The 16,709-nt window shown below is 33.9% G+C and overlaps 1 long non-coding RNA gene across 1 annotated transcript; it reads left to right on the top strand.

Moving 5' to 3' along the window:
* The first annotated feature begins 762 nt into the window (after positions 1 to 762).
* LOC141700208 (uncharacterized) lies at positions 763 to 1,804 on the top strand. The gene is made up of 4 exons (XR_012566243.1): positions 763 to 848; positions 955 to 1,021; positions 1,120 to 1,199; positions 1,513 to 1,804. It is a non-coding gene; the product is annotated as an uncharacterized LOC141700208 (long non-coding RNA).
* Positions 1,805 to 16,709: the final 14,905 nt, after the last annotated feature.

Here is a 16,709-nt window from a genome sequence, read left to right on the forward strand (position 1 = left end):
GTTATATAAAAATTATGTCAATATACTCTGAATTGATTGTTGCAATCTATAGTAGTTATGTCAATAATAACCGATTATTCTTGTTTTATTTAATTCTGTGTAGAAAAAGAAAAAGGAAGTGTTGCAGGGGCAGTCTAAGCGGAAAGATGAGTTGCAGAAACTTCAAGATGATTATAGAAAAATGAAGCTAAACAAGAATGTGCCAAAGCAGTACAAGGTGTTATACAAACATGCTGCAGTCTTCATGAAAGCCACTGGGGAGTCAATACCAATTCCGTGTGATTCGGACGTGTTTGGGACTGAGAAAATAATTTATATATTGCATGAAAATGTGAAGCATTGTTGGAGTTCGATATGATTGGCCAAGCTGCAATATCTGCTTATATGGCGTAAGTTAATTTTTTATCGTTACATATTCAATATTCATGTTTTATACGGATATTATAAGTAATGTAATTCACTCCCTGGTAGGCTCTTGCAAAGACTGATTAAGATTGAGAGGAAGAATGATGATGTGGTCTTATATGGATTTTTCGATTCAGGAGCTACATTTACGTTGAACAAATCTTTTCATTCTTATTTTGTTAATCGGTTGAAAGAGAGTAGTCCCTATCACATGTACTTCATGCCACATAATTATAAGTAAGTATTTTTAATTTAGACATGCTTTTACAAATTAATATATTTAGGTAGTTTTTTTAAAATTTCTGACTTGTGTTTTTCTTTCTTCTTTTTTATAAACATAGTTGCCACTAGATTTTGGTTGTAATTTGGGATGGCGACATTTATATTCTGAACCCTCTGCCACATCCAACACATTTTGATGAGTTGGAAAAATCATTAACAGAGTAATATATTTCTGTTAATTACTATATATAAATATATATATATATATAGTAAATATTCTCCCTTTTGAAAAATAATCATGTATATTATTGTTGTTCTGCAATGTAGAGCGATGAAATCCTACAATGCTCAAACTGGAAGGGGAAATAAAGCTCCTCAGATAAAGAATCTTCTTGTAAGTTTTTTTGTATTTTTTTATCACTTTATAATTTTAATTAATTTCTGGTGCTAATTCAGATTTTATATTGTAACAGGAATCTCCCAAACAACCAGGAGGGGTTGAATGTGGCTATGTTATAATGCGATACATGAAAGATATCATTGCTGATAAGGAGCTATCTTTTACTACCAAGGTATATATGCAAATCATTTCCGATAGATGGCATGTAGAATTTTTTTGTGTAGTTTTTAAGGACAGATAAATATGAGTGCCATTTTTATTATCAGTTTTTATTATTAGTGATTTCCAGATAGATCTTGTTTTTAATAGTGATAAGGAACTATCTGGTATATAGTTTTGGATTAACGAAGAAAATTACGGTTAAATATAGAAAAGGTCCTCTTCTGGTTAAATTATAAATAGTTGGTTCTGTTTATTTTTAATTATACATATGGCAATTCTGTTTAATAATATTCTGGTTGCTAATTTTTACGTGTGTTTTATAGTGGGCAGCCAAAACTCGAAAGTCCTACACAAGGCAGGAGCTGGATGAGGTGCGGATGGAGGTGCTTGAATTTATCCAAGACAAGATGTAAAAATGATAAGTATCTATATATATAGCTTTCCTCTGAACTATGTGAATTGATATTGTGTTTGCTGGTGGTTGGTGGTTAATTAAGGGATGTTTGGTGACAATTACATCCATCATTCTGATTTATGTTTGGAATTGTCGAAATTTGACAAGTGGTACATATTAACTAGTCAAACATGTTTAGAATGTTGGATGTAATAACTAGAGAATTTGAGTTTTATTGTTTTTAGTTGGGATGTTTATTTTAGACTTGGAATGTAATGTCCGAATTGAGCTCTTGTTGGATTGAATGTTAGTAAATTTGGTATCAATGTATACCTCTATATTTTTACAAATTTGGTTGGATGTATTGCATATTGTTGGTATTTTTCTGGTTGAAAATGCAATTGGTTCCCTGGGCTATTAATAGTACCAGGATGGCATATGCAATTTACAGTACATATATTAACATCAGAATGGTAATTTAAAACCGATGTAAAAATGAACAAAAGACATCAGGTGAAACAATATTAAAAGAAAAAGAACTACAAAAACCAATGTCAAATAGTCATTTGACATCGGTTCTGTAAAAAAATCAATGTATTTTAAGCCAAATAACATCGAATTTTTAATAGCTGATGTCTTAAATTTTACAATATTAAAGATTAAACATCGGTTAGAAAAAAACATTGATGTTAAACTAAAGGATTTAACATCACCAAATGAACGAAACCGATGTCTAACCCATTATTTTACATCGGTTGATAAAAGTACCCGATGTCTGAATGACCATTTCACATCGGTCAGATAACATAACCGATGTCTGATCTAGATTTTCACATCGGTTTGTTTGAAAGATTTTTAAAAAAATATCTTTTAGAGCTTGTAGGTTTCATGTTTTAATGGATAATTACCCCATAATATACTCATATTCACCTAGAAATACTGTAATATAAGCTGAAATTTGTTGCAAAGACATCAGAATTATTCTTAAAATCGATGTATAGCACTGTAATAGACATCGGCTGTGAACCGATGTCAAAGCCTGATGACATTTAACATCACACGCGAAGACATTGGTTCAGTTTTTTTTTAACATCGGTTCAGAACCGATGTCTGATCCCATATTTTTAGTAGTGTGGGTCTGTCCAGTACCATGTACTCTCACATGTACCTATGTATTGACTTTAGTATCCCCATACTTATAACCAATTAGATGTGGTTATCTTGTCAAACAACATACTAGTCTATCTATGTATTATTATTGTCCTATATAATAATACTCGACTAGGGACCTTTAAGAATATGATATATTATATAATCTCAAGTTCAAGTCATGTACTTAAATTATACAATTTGTATCATGATTCTAAGGACATTTATTATGCTAACAAAATATCGCAGTAATTAAGGTCATAATAAATACATTTATTGAATGATCAACTGACATAAAGATTATAAAAGAATAATGTATTGCCTCTAGGGCACCTACACTAACATCCACATCCAGAATTTGAGTAGTTAGAATTTCAGCATTTATTGGAGAAACAGGTGGAATTGTCACATTTGCTTGTGATGCTTCCATATACAAGACAGATGGAATGTTCAGCCTGTGAATATCAATTTCAGGACTTAATCCTGAATCTTGAACTGGAACATTTTCTTTGATAGGAGAGTCAGGAGGTGTAATCACTGTGTCATGAACAGTGTTTTCAGGTGCTGGAAGGGCTTCAGTGATTGTAGGTTCTTTTGAGATAAGAGATTCCTGATCCCCTTCCTCAGAATCTGTAGCATCCTCAAATTCAGGATGTGCCATATGCCTTCCTGCTCTCATCTTCTTTGATCTTCTAGATAGTGCAGGAGTTGCTTGTGCAGCATCCAAACTTAAAGTTCTTTTCCTCTTTGAAATACTAGAACCCTCAGTTTCAGTTTCCTTCTGAGGAGTTATCTTTTCACCTGCTACTTCCTTCTGAAAAATTACATTTTTAGCTTCTAACTCTACAGGTTCTGATGTGGGAACGTGTACCTGTTCATCTTCATCAGATTCATCCCTTCGAATAATCCTTCTTTTTCTTCTTGGTAGAGATCTAGGCACAGAGTTATTCCTTTTAGGCCTAGAGGATGAGGTTCTGATTGTAGGTGTTGATGGTTGTTGTTGAGAAGTTGGAAATAAGTATTGATGGTAGGCTGTGCTGGTTGTGAGGATTGTGCTGGTTGGAAATAGGTTCTGATGGTAGGCTGTGATGGTTGTGGTTGTGAAGATTGTGTTGATGGAGGTTGAAAGGTGGTAGGTTGTGTAGGGGAAACATCAGGATATATGGTACTGTATGTGTGAGAATCAACATTTACTAAGAATTGTTTAACAGATAGAGGAATTTGGAGGGGTCTTAGTAAAGCCTTCTTATTATCAGTAGATAATAAGTCTGTGAAAGACCTTTTATGAAGTTTAAATGGTTCAATTGTCTCACTAAAGTTCTGAGGTGCATTAGAACAACAAAAACTGTATATAAGTTGACGGAATATAGCAAAATAAACTGTGTTGCTATCTTCTTTCATCCTATCACCTATAAAACCTAGCACAACACTAGAATAATCAAAATGAGTATGATTAATAAGAGCATACCCAATTTGCTAGCTCAGGATTGGTATAGCATCAAAGTTTGAACACTTGTTGGCCAAAGCTTTTATAATACAGTCAAAGAAAAAACTCCACTCCCTTATGATGTGGGGTCTCTTCAATTGTCCCAGCTTTGCCAAATACTTTTCATAGCCTAGATTTTCCATCATTTGTTGAAGAGCTGGCTCCTCAACTGATGAATTAAAGGTGCAATCTTCTGGAAAATGTAGTGCTTGGCGAACAGTTGACAAGGTCACCACATGCTCATCCGCCTATGTTGTAAAGAAAATACTTGGGGACCCATCATTTCCACCATCATCATAAATACTAGTCCTCCAAAATTCCAGTATTTGCTTGCCTGAGAGAACCTGGGGTTGGGTCAGTGCATAGCCTACTTCACTTTGAGCAAGAAAGTCTTGAACAAAATGAAGTTCTGAAGGAGCCTCATCCTTAGAAAGAATAGCCATGTAGTTATTAGGAATAAACTTGGCTTCATCATAGATTAGATCTTTGTGTGCCATTTCTGTAAAGAAATAAGTGAGAAACTGTGTGTTCGCAAGGTGTTTGTTAAAATGCCTGTAAGAAAGTCCGTCAGAAAATAGAGAGTAAAAGAGAGAGAGAAAGTAAAAGAATTAAGAGATAAAGTAAGAGAGAAAGTAAAATATTTGGGTAATCATTTGTCTCTAATATATATACTCTTTCCAGTCAAAGGCTCTTTGGAAGTAAAACAGACACTTTACACCTGTCATCCAGTAAATAGTCAAAGCAGTAGTTAGTGGGCACGGGAAATAAGCAGTAATTATTGCTCACATGTTGTTACCTAAACAAACACGTAACCCATAAACCAAATGATTATCACTGTTTTTATCTCACTTAATTATTTTCTGACAAAATATAACCGTTACAGTAAACACTAAAAATAAGCCAAGTAATTAAATAATGCCACGTAAGCATCAGAGTTTCCATCAGTATTTGTATCAGAACTTGACTATTATCAGAATTTAACGGTCATCAGAACATGGCTTCTGTACTCAAAAAGTGAAAGTTTGTTTCTGTGATTCTTCACACAAATACTAACTGGTTTCTTCAGAGTTTAATCATCAGAACTTTTATCAGAACTTGTCCTTAGAATTTATACAAATAATACTTAGCTGTTTGTCAAAAACAACTTAATTACCACAGTAATTTTCGTCATTCATATGGAGTGAGAGTGTGTGTATTTGCAAATGATCAGAAAATGATTAAAGTCTGATAAACTTAAGTATATCTTAGAAATAAGACATAACTAAGAAAAGTGCTTAAAATCTTTCTTTAATTTTGAAGTCTAATATAGAATAAATTTATGCAAGAGTCCACCTCAACTGTTTGTGCTCATTTTATGCATCTTTTGACATTCTTTTTATAGTGGCTTCTCAATGTGAATGAGTTACAACTGCGATAAGAATTTATGCTATTATCAGAATATTTCTCCAGTAATCAGAGAATGTGAAAAGTCACCAATTTTTTTTTGCTTTTCTAATGTATATAACTTAATACTAGCAATGTACTTGGGTCTTCCCTTTAACATATATTACTCTAGATCTCAAAAGAGTACCTGATTTCAATTGTTTGTTCTTTTCTTTTCTTCAGATAAGTGAGGCTTATCAAGCATGTAGTTCATCCTTAATATTTACTGACATCAGAATTTGACAGATGAGAAGCAAGAACCTAGTTTGTGACATATTAATAAGATACACAAAGTAAATTTGACTAAGCTCAAAATCATAATTTGCTTGTGTTTGAGATTTCCACATAAACAACTAATTCAAACATGGGATATATAATATCTTAAAGACTACTAGGTCAGCATCTAACAATTATTCCTCATTGGATTGAATAGTCATAAAACATTCAAAAAACTTTCAGAGTTTATAGAATCAGATCAGATAACAATCATTATTTAATATGTTTCTATTTTAAGCACAGATTACATAGAGATAAGACAATCTGTAAACACTGATCATAAAGTCTGATGCATGAGAACAAAAACTAAGCAGATTTTGAGAAAGAACCTGAAACCATCCCAAGTTCATTTACCAGTCTTGTAAAAGTAGCTTCACATAGTGGTTTTGTGAAGGTATCTGCTAGTTGTTGATCTGTTGGGATAAAATGCAATTCCACTGTACCTTCCATCACATGCTCCCTTATAAAATGGTACCTAATACTGATGTGCTTTGTCATTAAGTTTTGAACTGGATTACCTGTCATAGCAATAGCACTTTGATTATCACAGTAAATGGGTATTTTAGAAAATTCTAACCCATAGTCCAGTAGCTGATTCTTCATCCAAAGAATCTGTGCAAAACAACTTCCTACAGCAATATATTCTACTTTTGCAGTTGATGTGGAAATTGATTTTTGTTTCTTGCTAAACCAAGAAACCAATCTGCCTTCAAGAAATTGGCAGCTTCCACTAGTGCTTTTCCTGTCTATTTTGCATCCTGCAAAATCTGCATCTACGTAACCTATTAGCTTAAAATCTGATTCCCTAGGATACCATAATTCTAGATCAGTTGTACCCTTGAGGTACTTGAAAATTCTTTTCACAACTATTAGATGAGGTTCTCTTGGATCAGCCTAAAATCTTGCACAAAGACATGTAACATACATGATATCCGGTCTATTTGCAGTTAAATAGAGTAAAGAGCCAATGATACCTCTATAGTTAGTAATATCTATTGATGCTCCAGTATCTTTATCTAACTTTGTTGCAGTGGCCATGGAAGTTGATGTAGTAGAACTGTCTTGCATTCCAAATTTCTTGAGTAAATTTCTGGTGTACTTGGATTGACTGAAAAAATTACCTTCTTTAGTTTGTTTGACTTGAAGTCCTGGAAAATAGCTCAATTCTCCCATCATACTCATTTGATATCTTGACTGCATTATCTTGGAAAATCTTTTACAAAGTTTTGTATTTGTAGAGCCAAAGATGATATCATTAACATATATATGTACCAAAAATAAGTCCTTTCCATGCTTGAGTAGAATAAAGTCTTGTCAATTGTGCCTCTGTTAAATCCACTTTCTAGAAGAAATTGAGCTAAAGTCTCATACCATGCTCTTAAAGCTTGCTTAAGGCCATAAAGTGCTTTATTAAGTCTGTAGACATGATTAATAAATTTTAGATCTACAAATCCTGGAGGTTGTTCAACATATACCTCTTCTTCCAATTCTCCATTGAGAAAAGCACTTTTCACATCCATTTGAAAGACTTTAAACTTCTTGTGTGCAGCATAAGCCAAAAAGATTCTTATGGCTTCCAATCTAGTAACTGGTGTAAATGTCTCATCATAGTCAATACCATCCTGTTGAGAGTAACCTTTAGCAACCAACCTTGCTTTGTTTCTTGTAATTATGCCATCACTGTCAGTTTTGTTTCTGAACACCCATTTTGTACAAATAATTGCTTTGTTCTTTGGTCTTGCCACTAGGGTCCATACTTTATTTCTTTCAAATTCATTTAACTCTTTCTACTCTTCCTGCTTTGCTTGCACCCAATCAGCATCTTGAAGAGCTTCTTCCACTTTCTTTGTTTCAGTCTAAGATAGAAAGGAATGGTAGGGACATTCATTTAATGTTGTTGTTCTAGTTCTGACACCTGCTTCAGGACCTCCAATTATTAAGTTAGGTGTGTGTGCTTTAGTCCACTTCCTTGCAGATGAAAGTTGATCTCTAGAACTAGATCCTCCCCCATGATCCATGCTGTCTCCATCAGCATTTTCTGATGCTCCCCCTGTAGTTATGCTCTCTGAGACTTCAAAATTTGAGTTGGATCCTTCAGGAATTGAAGAATCAGAGTTTCCAGAATTATCAGAATTTGGCTAATCAGCCTTTGATGAATCAGAACTTGAAGAGCCAGTGATAGGTTCTGATACTTCTTGAGAGTCTTGAGATGTGGTATTTTCATCAGCTTGCTCCCCCTGAACAGGTGCACTTTCCTTTGGAGTAGTTACCACAGTTTCAATGACATCAGAATTTAACCCGTCAGAACTTACAGGATCAGGATTTAGGTCATCAGAACTTACAAAATCAGGATTTAAATCTTCATTTTTAAATCTCAGCTGATCATGATCATTGAAATCTTCAAGTCCAGTAATCTTCTTATCATCAAAAGATACATTGATATATTCCATGACAACCCATGTGCTTCAATTGTAGACTCTGAAGGCTTTTATAAAAAGTGGATATCCAACAAAAATTTCTTCATCAGCTTTTAGATCAAATTTTGATAGCTGTTCAGGATGAGTCTTAAGAACAAAACACTTGCATCCAAATACATGAAAATATTTCAGATTTGGCTTCTTTTTCTTCACAATCTCATATGGTGTTTTCCCATGCTTGTTTATGAGTGTAGCATTCTGTGTAAAACAAGCAGTCTGCACAGCGTTAGCCCAAAAGTAGGTTGGTAGCTTTGCTTCATCAAGCATTGTTCGTGCAGCTTCAATAAGAGTCCTTTTCTTTCTTTTGATAACTCCATTCCGCTGTGGAGTTCCAGGTGCAGAAAATTCCTACTTTATTCCATGCTCTTTGCAGAACTCTTCCATGATTAAATTCTTGAACTCAATGCCATTATCACTCATTATTATTTTAACAGAATCTTTGACCAACTTATCCAGTTGTCTAACATGATTAGTTAGAGTAGATGCAGTTTCATTCTTCTTGTGCAAAAAATATACACATGTGTATCTTGTGAACTCAAAAATTGAGGATTCAATTTTGCTCTTGAATGAAGATTTACTTTGTTTTCCCTTTTGACATGAATCACAAAGGCCATCAGGAGCAAATACTGATTGTGGCAGTCCTCTCACTAGATCTTTTTTTATTAGCTCATTTATGTTGTTGAAATTTAAATGAGAGAGTCTCTTGTGCCAATTCCAGCTTTCTTCAGTTGATGCTCTGCTTAACAGACAGGTTGCAGAACCATCAGAGTTTGTTGAAAATCTGGCTTCTTAAATGTTACCATATCTGTAACCTTTCAGAACCACTTTGCCTGTAGAATTACTTACAACTTTACAGTGTTCTTCAAAGAAATCCACATGATAACCTCTGTCACAGATTTGACTCACACTTAGCAGATTGTGTTTAATTCCAGAGACAAGAGCTACTGTTTCAATGATGACATTTCCAAGATTGATATTTCCATATCCCAGAGTTTTTCCCATGTTGCCATCTCCATAAGAAACTCTCGGGCCAACTTTCTCCACAAAGTCTGATAGCAGGGCTTTATTTCCAGTCATATGTCCTGAACATCCACTATCCAGAACTAGGATGTTTTTCCTGTTGCCTTGCAATCACAAAGACCACTAATGGTTAGTTTTAAGGACCAAGACTTGCTTGGATCCTTTGGCCTTTTTAAGTTTGTTAGCATTTACAGCGGATTTAATTTCAGAGTTTTTGCTAACGTGCTATTTATCAGACTTTATATGAGACTTTGCATCAGACTTTACACTAGAAGGAATTACACTAACTTTCTTTAAAGAATGTTTTATTTGTTAATAATCATAGTACAAACTATGATATTCCTTATAAGTATAAATGGAATGCCATAAACTACCACAATAAAAACAAGGATTTTGTGGTTTAAACCTATCAGACTGACTCTTAACTCCTGATCTAGGAGGTAAAGAGTTTATATCTTTATTTTTCCAACAAAAAGAAAAAAGATAGTTAGAGTTTCCACAATTATAACATTTCTTTCTATGAGCATTAGGAACAGGCATATAATTATTGCTTTTATTTACACCTTCCTTTCCATTCCTATTTTTCCTAGCTTCCTTTACCTTGTTCATATTTCTAGTCTCATTCAGCTTATGCTTAAGCTACTTCTTTGTCATCAAACCTATGTTTACTAAAGTTGGTTTGTCCTGTTTTAATTTGTCAGAAGTTAACTTTTCTTTGATTTCAGTCTTAGAATCCTTCATCTTTTCAGAATCAGACATTACAGTTTTTGCTACAAACTTAACAGGATTGACTTAAGGCATTTCAGCTTTCTTGGTAAAGTTTGATTTAGATGACACAGTTTCATTTTCTTCTTTATCATCTTCATAACCTAAGCCCTCTTTCCAGTTTCCACTACTTACACTACGCCATAAGTGGGCTACTATAAAGCAAGTGTTACAAGGAGTGTTACATTAGTTAAGAGATTTTTGGCCTATTGTAACACCTCTTTTGCAGTGTTACAATAGCTATAAAGCTAGTGTTGTGAAAAATTTCCGGTGTTGCGAAAAATTTTCGGTGTTGCATAACATGTAACACCAACAACTGGTGTTACAATAGATACTTTTTAAATTTTTAGAAATATTAAATTAAAAATATTATCATAAATTAGTATTAAATTATATTCAAATTTACTAGTGAATGATCAATTTAACAAAAAATATGATTTAAATCTAGAATTTCATATACATAAATTCAAAGTTTTTTTTTATTTTCCTATTTATCTGAAATTACTTATATTTTTTTATTTAATAAATAATATTTTAATAAGTAAAATTAAAAACTAAAATAAAATAATTAAAAAATGATAAAATTTTACTTGGTGAAATATTGGGCGGCATTTTTCCCACCCAAATAAATGATTGAGTTAAAACAAACTCAGACCTCAAGACTATTTCTCCCTGACATTCTTTCTCGCTCACACCGCTCTCTCTCAAACCTCACCGACCACTGCATGACGCCTCTCTACAATCATATCGCACTGACTCTACAACCTCGTTATATGTTTAAGATCTCAATTAAGTCAAGGGATGGGGCTGGTTTTTTGAAATTAGGGATTTGAATTTGAGTTCAAAATATGGGGTTCTTCATTTTTGAATTTAATTAGGGCTCATATTTACTTGAACTTCAACTAATCGTTCTTTATTTATGTGTGCAGGACTTCTTCGGGTCTTTGAATTTATAATAGAAAGTGATGAAGTTGAAAGAGTCACCTCATTCCAACATCAATTCGACAAACAAATTGCTTTTCAGGTACTCTTTCTCTCTTCTATATTGTTTTCTGGCAAGAGATAGAGGGGGAGAAAGAGAGGGGGAGATGGAGAAGGAGAGGAGAGGGAGAGCGAGGGAGAGAGAGAGAGAAAGAGAGAGAGGGAGAGGAAAGCGAGGGAGAGAAGGAGAGAGAGAAGGAGAGAGTGAGAGGGATGGTGAGAGAGGAGAGCGAGGGAGAGAAGGAGAGAGAGGGAAATTGAGAGAGATTATGCATACAAATATACACGTACCAGAGGACTCGCTAGAGAGTGAATTATTGTTAATTTATTAAAAGGTATGTTTCTCTGTCGTTTATGATTGTTAATTGTCTCGTGTTCTGTATATATTTGTGTATTATATGTCTACATGAGATGAATGTGAATTTAGCTGATATGTATATGAATTGAATATGAAATTAGTTGATACGTTTATGAATGCGATGAAAATAAAATTAGCTGGTATCTATATGAGTTGGATTTGAATGTAGGCATTTAATTAGCCGGAAAAGTGATATATTCATTTACATATATGAGTTGAACAGAAAGCTAGCTGATAAGACTATGTACTGTTGTACACTACACATATTTGCATTATGTATATAATGTAGCAGTACACTCACCATAGAGCTGATTAATTAACTTTAATTCTTTAAATAAAATAGATTTTTCAATTGTTTTGTGGATGTTCTCAGTATGTACAGGTATATAATGAGATGAATGTGAATTATGCTGATATGTTTAAGGTTCCGCAAGGTAATGTTGATCAGTTTCTTATAAAAGTAGCACTAACGGATGAATTTAGATATGTTCTTTTTATTTGGTTGATCCTGATTGGTTGATTTGTTTAGCTGCGTAACATGAATTTCTGGATAATTTGATAGAGCATCTGCAATCTATACATGGTCAAAGTTTAAGGGTCTAACCATCAAAATGTTGATTTGTAAGTTATAAGTTACTTCAAAGATGCTTATACATTAGTTCCTGATAATTTTAGGCTTTAGAAAAATGTCAGCAGATTTAGCTGAGGTCGCAGTTGCTCACTGCCGGTTAATTGTATTTTCCAAGTAAGCTTCTTATACTCATTTTCAGTTCAGTGAGGCTGCTAATTACTCTTCAGTTTTTAAAATACATCTAGACTTCTCTAAATTGTCCCATCTAAAAAATAGGTTTATACCTAATTTGTTTAAATATTACACATGCAGCATCTATTATCTAATTCGACACCCCCTCAAGATTCATCGCATGCAGTGAATTATAAATGATATTGTTATCATATTTTAGCGAATACAAGGGCTATCACGCAAAATCATGATTCATATATACATTTACTAATATATACTCTTGCATATCATAAACTTAAATATACTAAGGTTTTTTTCTGCAGGTTCATTGATTCATCCATTGCTATAAAAAACTTCTACTGAAATATTGACCTAAATAGGCACATAATTAGACTGTGAACTGATACAAAGATTCTTGAATTCTTAGTGAGTTTTTATTTACACATATTTCCACTTTTCAACATAGGTACATGATTACCTGTCGTGATCTTTGATAGTTAAGGCTTGTAAAGATGAAATTATGTGATACATTTGTTCTGGACTCCTCACAACGGATTAAACTGTGATGTCCAGGCCATGACAGTGCTTGTAGCCTTTTTTACTTCTAATGTCGTGAGCTATATTTGATATCAAGTTTCAAGTACATTCTTTTCTCAAACTGAAAAAGATTGTTATGTAATGAAACTTTGTAATATTTAGCAACTATGATTGCTAGGCAAGTTGTATATTATTACTGTTTAACATGAGAAGACAAGTTTAAATCGATATATCTAAAATAAATCAGATTTCCCCAAGTTGTATATTATTTTTTTTTCATGATACATCTGTCATAAGATTTTCAATTCTGAAACTTCTAAAACCAGGTTTATCGGATTTTATATACAAATTCTAGAATGGTCTTTTGGTACTTGGATCAGGGGGTGTTCAAAAGCTGTGGATGTGGGATTCTGATGAACAGAATCCAAGTGGAAAAGGTACTAAAAGATTTACAAGAATGACTTATACTCAGTGCCTGCTAGGCTACAGGGTATGTTTAGATACGCAGTAGTTACTCTGTTTAGATATGTTTAGATAGACTATTAATGTGTTGATTAGCATATATTGTTTGTAAGATGAGTAGAAGTTGTAATGAACGATTTAGTTAATGTATATACAATGTTGAGACTAATGAGGTAATATTTGTAATTTGTCTCATCAAAATTGATTTTAATAGTACTGTGTTGACTTGCGTAGGTAAAATCTGTACTGAATATCATGATTTCTTCAGGAGCTGATGCTCATGTAAGTTACAGATTTCTGTATTTACTCATAAGGATGTGAGTGCGTGTTAGCATCAATTTAAAACAGAAGCAACGGAAACTTGACAGTGGAGGAAAATCTTTGGTTTAGTGCAAGATGCAGGTATGTCACCCAATGCTGTTCGTGCCAAATCGTGCTTCGTGGTGTATCTTAATTTTTATTTTGATAACATCTTTAACTGATTTTATGCACGTGGTAATCTAATAATGTAGTTTACTCTTGTGCATATGTATATTACCTGTTAGTTTGCCAAAGGCATAAAAGGTTTTAGTTGCTGAAAGAGTTATTGTATCTTTCGGGCTATCAAATGTGAGGGGTTCCATTGTTGGGATAGTGGAGAAGCAAGGAATCTCTAGGGGCAGAGAAAATGAGTAAATGTTGGGCTGGAAATGGTTATGGAACTTTCTCTATTGATCTTATATGAGCCTACTTCTGGCTTGGATAGTTCATCTTCTAGTCTACTACTGAAAGCACTTCGCCGTGAAGCTGCTGAAGGAGTAAATGTATACATGGTTGTACACTAACCGAGGTAAATACTACTTCAAAATTTTCCAAAAGCATTGCTTTTGATAGGATTCTGTTGACATGCGAGTTCATGTCATGTAGTCTTCAAACAATGAATAATGTTCTGGTACTTACTTTTTGCTAAGCTAATTGCTATTTCATATGCTTCAGCTACACCTTGTATAAGATGTTTGATGATTTAGTACTTTTATCAAAAGGTGGTCTTACTGCATATCATGGGCCAGTGAAGAAGGTAGATGAGTACTTTGTTGGGCTTGTACTTGTACTTGTCAGATATGTATATGAAGCATTGATAGTTGGGAAAAATGAAAATCTTTCCTGTTACAACTACCAACTGGTCATTTTCCTACTGATGATGCACGAGTACAGTTTCATTCTAATCATGACCGGGTCAGTCGATACAAGTACATTAATTCAGGAAGTAGATTTGATATAAGGTCTCACTAGGAGAAAACGCTTCTAATGAATGAAATCATGACCGGTTTAGTGTATACGAGGTCAGTAGTCTCAAAGATGACATTGGATTTTTTAGAGGATAGTGGGTGGTACAAAGCTAATTATAGTATGGCTGATCATCTTGAATCGAGCCACAACCCAAGTATAATTTTTGTGACCTCTCCTTGCAATAACGGAGCATATTACTATAATTGGACGCAGTTATCAGGATGTACATACAGTAGGAAGGTTGAGGGGAATGAACTAATTGCCAAACTTAGAGTTAATTATGTAATTTCTTTTATTATACTTGTGATAACAACTTTGTTGTTTTCAATACTTTTTAAATGTTACATATGCCTATTATAGTGTAATGTATATTTTAATTTAGTGTTATATTACAAATTCTACTATTACTTAATTCAAAAGATTTGTGTTACAATTGACAGAACAGACTGTTACAATAAATTATATGGGACCCACAGGTGGTCCCACTTATGCAATCTTGATCAAGTTATTGTATCACTCATTTTGTGTTACATTTGGGCCTGTTGGTGTTACAGTATGTGCCTATTGTAATGTTTTCCTCTTTGTTACAATATATCAGTGCAGTGTTACATTAGGGTATCTATTGTAATGCTCGTATATGTAACGCCCCCTGGTGTTACAATAGACCCATTGTAACGCTTTTAAGGCCTATTGTAACACCATTTAGGCATTACAATAGCCCACTTATGGTGTAGTGTTAATATATTCTGAGTTGTTCTACCAGAGTTATTCCAAGTCCTGATGATTTCTCTTTTCTTTTCTAAATCAGATTTAAGAGATTTATTCAGTTTTAGCACTTCATCTCTAACATACAAAGCCTCATCTCTTTTCTTCTAAGTTTGATGAAATATAACTAACTCATTTTCTATGTAGTCATTTCTATTTCTAAGAGCAAGACTTTCAGATGGTAATCTTTCATTTGTTAAAGTATAAACTCTAAAACTAATGAACATGGTTTTAAGATATAATCCCACCTCAGTAATATCATCTCTAAGAAAAGCAAGAGTGGTTTCAGGTACCTTCAATTTAGCAGCATCAGAACTGCTATCAGCATTTGCCATCGAGGCATAGTTCTCCTCATCTTCAGAATCTGAAGTGTCTACCCAGTTTTTCTTCTTTATGATAAGTGCCTGGCCTTTATCACCTTTTCCTTTCTTGCAGTTAGGAGAGATGTGGCCTCTTTTACCACAATTGTAGCATTTGACATTTGAGTTGTCTCCTCAATCAGACTTTCCTTCTTTGCCTTCAGACTTTCTGAACCCTTTCTTTTCAGAACATCCATCTTTCCTAGAAAACTTCATGCCCTTTCTGAATTTCTTGTAGGTTATCTTTGTGATACCCTTCACCATAAGAGCACACAGCTGCATCATCTCTGCATCAATATCCACTTCAGATAACAGTTTCTGAATTATTATCATCAGAAACTGATGATTCTGAATCAGACTTTGTGATGAGAGCTTTTCCTTTGCCCCCTTTGAGACAACCACTTTAGGAGATTCCTCCTCACCTTTAATAGCAACTTTCTTTGACTTTCTTCCATGCCTTTTGCTCCTTTGATCCATCTCAAGTTCATGAGTTTTGAGCATACTGTAAATTTTATCAAGAGTAGTTTCAGTAAGGTCATAGTTGTCTCTTATGGTAGTAGACTTCAAATCCCAATTTTCAGGAAGAGCTAAAAGGAATTTTAGATTTGAATCTTCAAGATCATATTCCTTATCCATCAGTAACAGATCATTCAAGAGTTTGGCAAATCTTTCATATATATCAGTTAATGACTCATCAGATTTTGAGTCAAAGTGCTCCTACTCCTGTGTGAGTATTGTCTTCATGTTCTTTTTGATGGCTTCAGTTCCCTGACAACTTGTCTCCAAAGCATCCCATATCTCATTTGCAGTCTTGCATCCAATTGCCCTGTTTGATATGACATTGTCAATTGCACTATACAGCAAATGCCTTACCCTTGCATCCTTGGTAATAGATGAGATGCCTTCAGCTGTGTAATCACCTTTCTCCCTTGGTATAACCTTTGCTGGTTGATCAGCAACTGCAACTGAGAGCTTGGTAGGCATATATGATCCATCATTAATTCTATCAAGATATTCTGGATCTATGGCTTCCAGAAATATAGCCATCTTTACCTTCC

The sequence above is a fragment of the Apium graveolens genome, unplaced genomic scaffold (genome assembly GCF_009905375.1).
Source record: "Apium graveolens cultivar Ventura unplaced genomic scaffold, ASM990537v1 ctg1926, whole genome shotgun sequence".
NCBI classification, from domain to species: Eukaryota; Viridiplantae; Streptophyta; class Magnoliopsida; order Apiales; family Apiaceae; genus Apium; species Apium graveolens.